General features: G+C 41.4%; 1 long non-coding RNA gene across 1 annotated transcript; it reads left to right on the forward strand.

Annotated features, from left to right (window-relative positions):
• Positions 1-302: 302 nt before the first annotated feature.
• Positions 303-5892, forward strand: LOC139181100 (uncharacterized). The gene is made up of 4 exons (XR_011565215.1): positions 303-795; positions 2459-2751; positions 2977-3149; positions 4368-5892. It is a non-coding gene; the product is annotated as an uncharacterized lncRNA (long non-coding RNA).
• The last annotated feature ends 4744 nt before the right edge of the window (positions 5893-10636 follow it).

Raw genomic sequence — 10636 nt, forward strand, 5'->3', positions numbered from 1 at the left:
TGCTCATAAGCACTTTGGGGACACTCTCAACTTATTTGTGCAGAAGTAGAACTATGGGAACATTCTATTTTTGCCATGATTTTTGCACTAACAGTGTATCACAGGGGTCCTTCTAAGTCAGTAAATATATTTCTGTTACCCAAATGTATTTGACTAGAAATCTTAAATCTTTTTTTTTTTTTTTTGGAAATTCTTAAAAGGATATTACTACCTTTTTTTCCTTTTGAACTTTTCCCATACATATATATATTTGCATATATATATATTTGGCCAAAACATGCAGTATGCAGGATCTCTGTTTCTCAACCAGGGATAAGGCCTGTGCCCCTTGCAGTAGAAGCTCGGACTCTTGACCTCTGGACAGTCAGGAATGTCTCCAGAATCTTAAATGTTTTGATATAACGCTTTCACCTCCCATCCCTTCCCTGTAGTCCCTGACATCTTACCATTTCATTGACTCCCCCAAACTTCTTTTGCATCCCCTACCCTGCCAGAGGGAAAAAAAACGCTTCCTGCCTCCCGTGTTCCCTTAATCAGATGCAGACAGGGCTGGATGTTCTTTGCTGGGCTGCTGAGTCAGAAGCTTGGACAGGCCAGCTTCAGTCTTAATGAAGTGGGTCAGGAAGGAAGTGCTGAGAGAGATGGGTGCCTGGTGCAGTCAGTGGGTGGGAGCTGATGGCAATAACAAGATCGGAGCCTTCTGAGAGGCAGCCTGATTCCTGGGAAAGAGCATTGGCTACAAGTCTGGAGGCCTGGGCTAGTTTTACTCTGTTACTAAATTGCTGCCAGACCCTGGTAAGTCATCCCCCTTTTCTGAGCCTCAGTTTCCCCATTTCAGAAACCTTGAGGCGGACCCCAAGAGACACTGTGGGAGAACTGGAGGGCACCCAAGTCAGCCACCATGAAGAGGACAGTCTCCTGGGAGACTCGAGTTGGGAGCAGAAGCTCTCATTTGAGAAATAGCCCCAAGAGGTTGTTGAAACAGATGCAGAAGGGGTCTGGGAGGGACTGCCTGAGCCTTCAGTCAGAACTGAAGAAGAAAGCGTGGAGAAGAGTTAGAAGCTGAGGTGAAGGCAGGGAAAAGAGAGAAGCCTGAACAAAGTAAGTCAAGAAGAAGGATTAAGGTAGAGATAGATTAGGGCCCCAGGGAGAGGCTACATGGCAGAATTCAGGGGAATAAGAGCTAGGAACCAGTTTACTGAAGTTCTGGAGTCTAGGGGAAATGCAGAAGGTAGTCCGAGACTGCAGCGATGAAGGTAAAAAATGAGCTAGAAGCACACAGACAGGTCTTTTATGTTCAAGCATATCAGGCTGATTTCTGAAGAGAGAGGGGTACCCCTAGATTTACCCACCCATGCAGCACTTGATCCCTGAGACCCTTCATCCTGGAACAAAGAGGGTGTTTTTACTATAAAGTCCTCATAAGGTGGTACTCCATTTTAAAGGCACATTGGAAAACCCTGGAATAGAAACTGTGCAGAGCCCAGAGCAAGGCTGTGGTCCCAAGACTGAAGACTCAGGAAAAGAGCCCATGGGCTCCAGCCTCTGGGTCCTTGCTTGGGCTAGTCCCTGTACCGGGAAAGCATTCTTCCTCACCCAGAAAATTCCACTAGAGTCACCTCTTCCAGGACCTTTCCTCCTCCATACTTTTCTCCTTAACTAGCACTCTTTTCTTTCTCATTTTGGCTCCCCAGACATATCAGAGAGCCTAGTGCTTGCTAAGTCCTGGGCAAATATTTGCTGAACAGATACTAACTACTTGACACTAACTACTCATCACCTTATAAGGACTTTATGGTAAAAACACCCTCTTTGTTCCAGGATGAAGGGTCTCAGGGATCAAGTGCTGCATGGGTGGGTAAATTTGGGGGCAGCCCTCTCTCTTCAGGGCCCTTGTTCTTTAGTCACTCAGTCATGTCCAACTCGGTGACACCCTGGACTGTAGCCCGCCAGGCTCCTCTGTCCGTGGGATTTCCCAGGCAAGAATACTGGAGTGGGTTGCCATTTTCTTCTCCAGGGGATCTTCCCTACCCAGTGATCAGACCCAGGTCTCCTGTGTCTCCTGCATTGGCAGGCAGGAGAGCCACCAGGGAAGCCCAATCCTGCCACAGGAAACACCAGTGGGAGAACCTGGGGGACTTATACAGAAAGATGCCACGGGGCTTGTGTCTCTCTGCTAGACACATGGCAGGAGGTGTTTAAATTGTCCAAAAGCCCAGTTATGACTAGAATTTCTTCTAGAATTTCCTTCAAAGCAGATTGCTCCTACTGCTTGGTGGGCTGGGGATGGGGAGGCAGCAGGAAGTGAGGGGACAGAATCCTACCCCCAGAACACAACTCTAGAGTTTTTTTTTTTTCCCTTAGAGCTAGAGAAAGAGGAATCTCTCACCCATTTTCCCTCAGATACTAAGCCATTGACTGCCTCAAGAACAACCTTCTCTTTCTTGCCTCTTTCCAGGCTTTGCCAGAAGGGCAGGGAGACACTGATGAACACTGACCATCTCAGGCATGAAGCATAGAACCTTGCATAATTTTCTCATCTAATCCTCAGACCCAGCCTATAAAGCAAGAACTATTATTACCCTTGCTTCATAGGCAAAGCAACCAAGGCACAAAGAGGTTCAAAGATATGCCTAAGATCCCGCAGCACATAGGGTAGTCCGAAATGTCTGCTACCAAGATCTGGCTATTTCCACCACCCTAATCTGCCTCTTGGAAGAATTGCTATGCCCAAAGGATATCCCCTTTGAGGTGATTGTTTGAAATAATAGTTAGTATTAATAATATTTATTATTATTTATTATTTTTACTTATTTATTATTCAAACTATTATTATTGTTTGCAGTAATAATTATTATCCAACAATAATAATATATAATAGTATATTATTATATTATTATGTAATAATAATTATAAAATAATTATTTCAATTATTTTCAAATAATTTTCTTAAATGATTATGTTCTATATTTATAGAGGATGTTAGCATGCAAGTAGACATGTGGATAACAAATGAGCACATGCAGCGATGGTCAACATCATTAGCCACTGCCTGCATGCTAAGTTGCTTCAGTCATGTCCGACTCTTTGCGACCCTATGTAGCCTGCCAGGCTCCTCTGTCCATGGGATTCTCCAGGCAAGAATACTGGTAAGAATACTGGGGTGGGTTGGCCTGCCCTCCTCCAGGGATCTTCCCGACCCAGGGATCTTCCCGACCCAGGGATTGAACCTATGTCTCTTACATCTAACCTGCATTGGCAAGCGAGTTCTTTACCACTAGTGCCACGTGGAAAGCCCCATTAGTCAAATCAAAACTACAATGAGACAATACTACAGACTTGTTAGAAGAGCTAAGATAAATAATGCTGATGATACCAACTGCTAGTGAGGATAAGGAACAACTGGAAATCTTAGTCAAAATGATTCTTTGGTGATAAGAGGCAGAATAGTGGTTACCTTTGTGAGAAGTGGAGGTGATTGGAAGGAGACAAGAGGTGGACTTCGAAGATGCTAGTAAAAATCTACAACTGTTCAATCTGGGTGATGGTTACAATGGCTGTATTTACTTTATGAAAATCCACTAACATGATTTGTGCACTTTTCTGTATATAAAGGTTTACTTCAATAAGTTTATCAAAATTATAAAACTCAGGACTTCCCTGATGGTGCAGTGGTTAAGACTCTGTGCTTCCAATGCAGGGGGCGAGATTCAATTCCTGGTTGAGGAACTAGGATCCCACATACCATACAGCACACCCAAGAAAATATTTTTTTAATTATAAAAGTAAAATATTCTCATTATAAAAATAATGCAAAGGGTACAGAGGCATAAATCAAAAATTAAAACTTGTTCCCCGTAAACTCCATTGTACTTCCCAGTGGTAACCACTGTTACCTGTGTCTCTTGTCTATTTAAGCACATAAACAAATAGGGCTTTTCTCACACTAATGGAGAGTGGAGCCATGGTGCCCACAAGTTAGAAACAAAGAGTGGACATTTGTCAAGAAGATTCATCTCGGAGACATAGGATGGAGGCATGCAGCTAGAGATCGAAGATTCTGGTCACACTGTCAAAACTAATGTGTGTGTGGGCTAAGTCACTTCAGTCATGTCGGACTGTTTGTGACCCCATGTATACAAAGTTATCACAGGTGTATCTTCTTTGAGAAAGCCTTCCTGGACATTCTTCCTATTCTACTTCCCTGCTGTGACTCTTCCTTAATGCTCCCATAGCATTCTGTGTTCACCTCCACTGGGGCTCTTCTCACATTGTTTTCTGGTTATCTGCTCATGTATTCATGGGCTTTTCTAGATTGGGAGCTCCTGACAGGGTAAGGATTATCATTTTTATTTTTGTATTCCCAGCATCCAGCTCAGCACCTGGGCCATAGTAAGTGCTCTGGGAATGTTGCTTTGAGCAAATGAGCTGATTGAAGGAAAAATCTCCAGAAAATGCATCTTACAATCTCACCAACAAGTGCAACATCTGGATGTAAGCAGCAGATATCAAGCCATCTCAGGCTTTCTGCTGCAGACTTGCGTGGAGAATCCCACAAGGTGCAACCAGAATCCTCAAGGTGAGATAGGACTTTGCATTGGAAGCTTCAAAATGTAATGCCTGGCTTTGAAAGTGAAAGTGAAAGCCACTCAGTTGTGTCCAACTCTTTGTGACCCCATGGGCTATAGAGTCCATAGAATTCTCCAGGCCAGAATACCGGAGTGGGTAGCCGTTCCCTTCTCCAGGGAATCTTCCCAACCCAGGGATCGAACCCAGGTCTCCCACATTGCAGGACAATTCTTTACCAACTGAGCTATCAGGGAAGTCCACCTGGCTTTGAAGAGGGTGAATAACGCAGTTTACTATGAATTTACTATTCAGAAAACTAAGATCATGGCATCTGGTCCCGTCACTTCATGGCAAATAGATGGGGAAACAGTGGAAACAGTGGCAGACTTTATTTTTCTGGGCTCCAAAATCACTGCAAATTGTTATTGCAGCCATGAAATTAAAAGACACTTACTCCTTGGAAGGAAAGTTATGACCAACCTAGATAGCATATTAAAAAGCAGAGACATTACTTTGCCAACAAAGGTCCATCTAGTCAAGACTATGGTTTTTCCAGTAGTCATGTATGGATATGAGAGTCAGACTATAAAGAAAACTGAGCACTGAAGAATTGATACTTTTGAACTGTGGTGTTGGAGAAGACTCTTGAGAGTCCCTTGGACTGCAAGGAGATCCAACCAATCCATCCTAAAGGAGATCAGTCCTGGGTGTTCATTGGAAGCACTGATGTTGAACTGAAACTCCAATACTTTGGCCACCTGATGCAAAGAGCTGACTCATTTGAAAAGACCCTGATGCTGGGAAAGATTGAGGGCAGGAGGAGAAAGGGATGACAGAGGACAAGATGGTTGGATGGCATCACCAACTCAATGGACATGGATTTGGGTGGATTCTGGGAGTTGGTGATAGACAGGGAGGCTTGGCATGCTGCGGTCCATGGGTTTGCAAAGTCAGACACGACTGAGAGACTGAACTGAACTGAACTGTGCATTGATCTGACTAATGGAAACTAAACAATAACTTTTAAGTTATCTTCCCTTGAGTGTGATGTATTCAGTTAACACATTGATTAGTCAATGCTAATATATATATTGCTAATATATAAGTCCTACATATATATAGGACTTCCCTGGTGGTCAAGTGGCTAAGACTCCATGCTCCCAATGCAATGCAAGGGGCCCAGGTTTGGTTCCTGGCTGGGGAACTAGATCTCACATTCTGCAACTAAGACCCACTGCAGCCAAATAAATAAATATTTTAAAAAAGAACTTTGTGTATGTGTGTGTTTGTGTGTGTGATTTTTAGCCTTCCAGATCCCACAGAAATGCTTAAAAAGTGAATCAGTGTAATTAAATCACTTTGCTGTACACCTGAAACTAACACAACATTTAAATCAATTATACTCTAAAGTAAAATTTTAACAAATTTTAAATAAAAAATGAATAAGTATAGGATTATTTGTTGCAGCATTGTTTAATATCATATGACTGGAAAAACCTAAATATTCATCAAGAGGGGACTAGTTAGATAAATTGTGGCATGTCATTCATATAATGGAATATTATACAGTTCTTTAAAAAAAAAAAAAAGAAGCACTTTGTTGCCATAAACTAATCTCCAAGGTATAGTGTTAGATGAAAAAAGAATGATGCACACAGCACATTGTATACTACTGTGTGTAAAAAAGAGTGAAAGAAAAAAAAAGAGTGAAAGAGAATAACTGTATTTGCTTGAATGTACATAAAAGCATCTCTGGGAGATACTAAGAAACTGACAACATTGGTTGCCAGTGAAGAACTAGGCAGAAAAGTCTGAAAAAAGACTCTACATTGCACGCACTTTTGTATCACTTATATATCTAACCATGTGAGTGTATTACTTAGTCAAAAGTAAATGTAGGGACTTCCCTGGTGGTCCAGTGCCAAAAACTCTATGTTCCCAATGCAAAGGGTCAGGGTTCGATCTCTGGTCAAGGCACTAGTTCCCACATACTTTAACTAAGAGTTCACATGCTGCAACAAAGATTGAAGATCCTGTGTGCTGCAACTAAAACCCAACACAGCCAAATAAATAAATAAATATTTGAAAATAAATAAATATAAAAAGAATGAAATCACAGCAACAATGCTAAACAAGAAAAGATGACATCAACATGAAATAAATTTTAAGGGATATTGGGAAGTAAAAAAGTCAATGAATTTGGGCTAACAGAAATCACAGCAGAAAACACTGCAATTCAAAAAATCAGACTGAGTGGGTTTTCTCAACAGCACAGCAATCTCAGGGTTGGTAAATGCAAAGAGTGGGGTAGATGGGGAAGGAATAATTATGGTAACTTATTTAAGATCTGGAGTAGGGACTTCCCTTGTGGGCCAGTGGATAAGAATCTGCCAGCCAATTTCAGGAGGCACAGGTTTGATCCCTGGTCTGGGAAGATCCCACATGCCTTGGAGTGACTAAGCCTGTACCCCACAACTATTAAGCCTATGCTTTAGAGCCCGTGATCCTCAACAAGAGAAGTCACCACAGTGAGAAGCCCATACACTGCAACAAAAATCGATATACTGAAAATGAGTATACTACCCAAAACAATCTATAGATTCAATGCAATCCCTATCAAGCTACCAGTGGTATTTTTCACAGAACCAGAACAAATAATTTCAAAATTTGTATGGAAATACAAAAAACTTTGAATAGCTAAAGCAATCTTGAGAAAGAAGAATGCAACTGGAGGAATCAACCTGCTTGACTTCAAACTATACTACAAAGCTACAGTCATCAAGACAGTATGGTACTGGCACAAAGACAGACATATAGATCAATGGAACAAAATAGAAAGCCCAGAGATAAATCCACACACCTATGGACACCTTATCTTTGACAAAGGAGGCAAGAATATACAATGGAGAAAATACAATCTCTTTAATGAGTGGTGCTGGGAAAACTGGTCAACCACCTGTAAAAGAATGAAACTAAAACACTTTCTAACACCATACACAAAAATAAATTAAAAATGGATTAAAGATCTAAATGTAAGACCAGAAACTATAAAACTCCTAGAAGAGAACATAGGCAAAACACTCTCTGACATAAATCACAGCAGGATCCTCTAAGACCCACCTCCCAGAGTAATGGAAATAAAAGCAAAAATAAACAAATGGGACATAATTAAACTTAAAGGCTTTTGCACAACTAAGAAAACTATAAGCAAGGTGACAAGACAGCCTTCAGAATTGGAGAAAATAATAGCAAATGAAGCAACTGACAAAGAATTAATCTCAAAAACATACAAGCATCTCATGTAGCTCAATATCAGAAAAATAAGTGAGCCCCCATTTTTTGATTTTGGCCCAATCAAAAAATGGGCCAAAGAACTAAACGGACATTTCTCCAAAGAAGACATACAGATGGCTAACAAACACATGAAAAGATGCTCAACATCACTCATTATCAGAGAAATGCAAATCAAAACCACAATGAGATACCATTTCATGCCAGTCAGAATGGCTGCTATTCAAAAGTCTACAAGCAATAAATGCTGGAGAGGGTGTGGAGAAAAGGGAACCCTCTTACACTGTTGGTGGGAATGCAAACTAGTACAGCCACTATGGAGAACAGTGTGGAGATTCCTAAAAAACTGGAAATAGAACTGCCATACAACTCAGGGTTCAATGCAATCCCTATCAAGCTACCAACAGTATTCTTCACAGAGCTAGAACAAATAATTTCACAATTTGTATGGAAATACAAAAAACCTCGAATAGCCAAAGCTATCTTGAGAAAGAAGAATGGAACTGGAGGAATCAACCTGCCTGACTTCAGGCTCTACTACGAAGCCACAGTTATCAAGACAGTATGGTACTGGCACAAAGACAGAAATATAGATCAATGGAACAAAATAGAAAGCCCAGAGATAAACCCACGCACATATGGACACCTTATCTTTGACAAAGGAGGCAAGAATATACAGTGGATTAAAGACAATCTCTTTAACAAGTGGTGCTGGGAAATCTGGTCAACCACTTGTAAAAGAATGAAACTAGAACACTTTCTAACACCATACACAAAAATAAACTCAAAATGGATTAAAGATCTCAACGTAAGACCAGAAACTATAAAACTCCTAGAGGAGAACATAGGCAAAACACTCTCCGACATACATCACAGCAGGATCCTCTATGACCCGCCTCCCAGAATATTGGAAATAAAAGCAAAAATAAACAAATGGGATCTAATTAAACTTAAAAGCTTCTGCACAACAAAGGAAACAATAAGCAAGGTGAAAAGACAGCCTTCAGAATGGGAGAAAATCATAGCAAATGAAGCAACTGACAAACAACTAATCTCAAAAATATACAAGCAACTCCTACAGCTCAACTCCAGAAAAATAAATGACCCAATCAAAAAATGGGCCAAAGAACTAAACAGACATTTCTCCAAAGAAGACATACAGATGGCTAACAAACACATGAAAAGATGCTCAACATCACTCATTATCAGAGAAATGCAAATCAAAACCACTATGAGGTACCATTTCACGCCAGTCAGAATGGCTGCAATCCAAAACTACAAGCAATAAATGCTGGAGAGGGTGTGGAGAAAAGGGAACCCTCTTACACTGTTGGTGGGAATGCAAACTAGTACAGCCACTATGGAGAACAGTGTGGAGATTCCTTAAAAAACTGGAAATAGAACTGCCTTATGATCCAGCAATCCCACTGCTGGGCATACACATTGAGGAAACCAGAAGGGAAAGAGACACGTGTACCCCAATGTTCATCGCAGCACTGTTTATAATAGCCAGGACATGGAAGCAACTTAGATGTCCATAGGCAGACAAATGGATAAGAAAGCTGTGGTTCATATAGACAGTGGAATATTACTCAGCTATTAAAAAGAAAACATCTGAATCAGTTCTAATGAGGTGGATGAAACTGGAGCCTATTATACAGAGTAAAGTAAGTCAGAAAGAAAAACACCAATACAGTATATTAACACATATATATGGAATTTAGAAAGATGGTAACGATGACCCTATATGCGAGACAGCAAAAGAGACACAGATATGAAGAACAGACTTTTGGACTCTGTGGGAGAAGGCGAGGGTGGGATGATTTGAGAGAATAGCATTGAAACATGTATATTACCATATCTGAAATAGACCACCAGTCCAAGTTCGATGCATGAAACAGGGCACTCAAAGCCAGTGCACTGGGACAACCCTGAGGGATGGGATGCGGAGGGAGGTGGGAGGGGGTTCAGGATGGGGGACACATGTACACCCATGGCTGATTCATGTCAATGTATGGCAAAAACCACTACAATATTTTAAAGTAGGAAATGGCAACCCACTCCAGTGTTCTTGCCTGGAGAATCCCAGGGACGGGGGAGCCTGGTGGGCTGCCGTCTATGGGGTCGCACAGAGTCGGACACGACTGAAGTGACTTAGCAGCAGCCTCAATATTAAGATAAATAAGTTAATTACAATAAAAAATAAAATGAATACAGTGGAATAAATGAATAAATAAATAACTATTTGTTTTTAAAGTGCTAGAGTGGAACAGCTAAGACAAGTGACCCCTTTCTTCCTCTCTCCCTCCCCCCATGGATCCTTTGTCAGCAGCAATACTGGGCCTTTGCCCTCAGGCTAAAGCCTAGGGAGGGCCCTGAGACCTCTCCAATGGATAGGAAAAAGGAAACCAACCTCAGTCAAAAGTGAAACCCTCTAAAGGGCTCTACCCCCAGAGAAAAGCCCTTCTTTATCAGTTGTGGGGGTCCCAGCCTTTCTACCTCTCCACCCACATAACCTAAAGGGAAGACTGCCTGTTGACAAGCCCTACCCACTTAAACAGAACCCACAGTCAGCTCTCCCATTGCAGAGAGAGGTTCATGGGGGAAGCAGATCAACACAATTGTAGAGGAAACCTATGCCATCCAACCATAAAAGCGAACAGATTCATAAACATGACCAGACAACTAAGGTCATCAGACGTTGGAGGAAAACTGTCAACATAAAACAGAAGGACCAAAATAAAGAAAATGAAACTGATCCTAGAGGAAAGAGAGA

This window comes from Bos indicus, chromosome X (genome assembly GCF_029378745.1).
Source record: "Bos indicus isolate NIAB-ARS_2022 breed Sahiwal x Tharparkar chromosome X, NIAB-ARS_B.indTharparkar_mat_pri_1.0, whole genome shotgun sequence".
Classification (NCBI taxonomy): Eukaryota; Metazoa; Chordata; class Mammalia; order Artiodactyla; family Bovidae; genus Bos; species Bos indicus.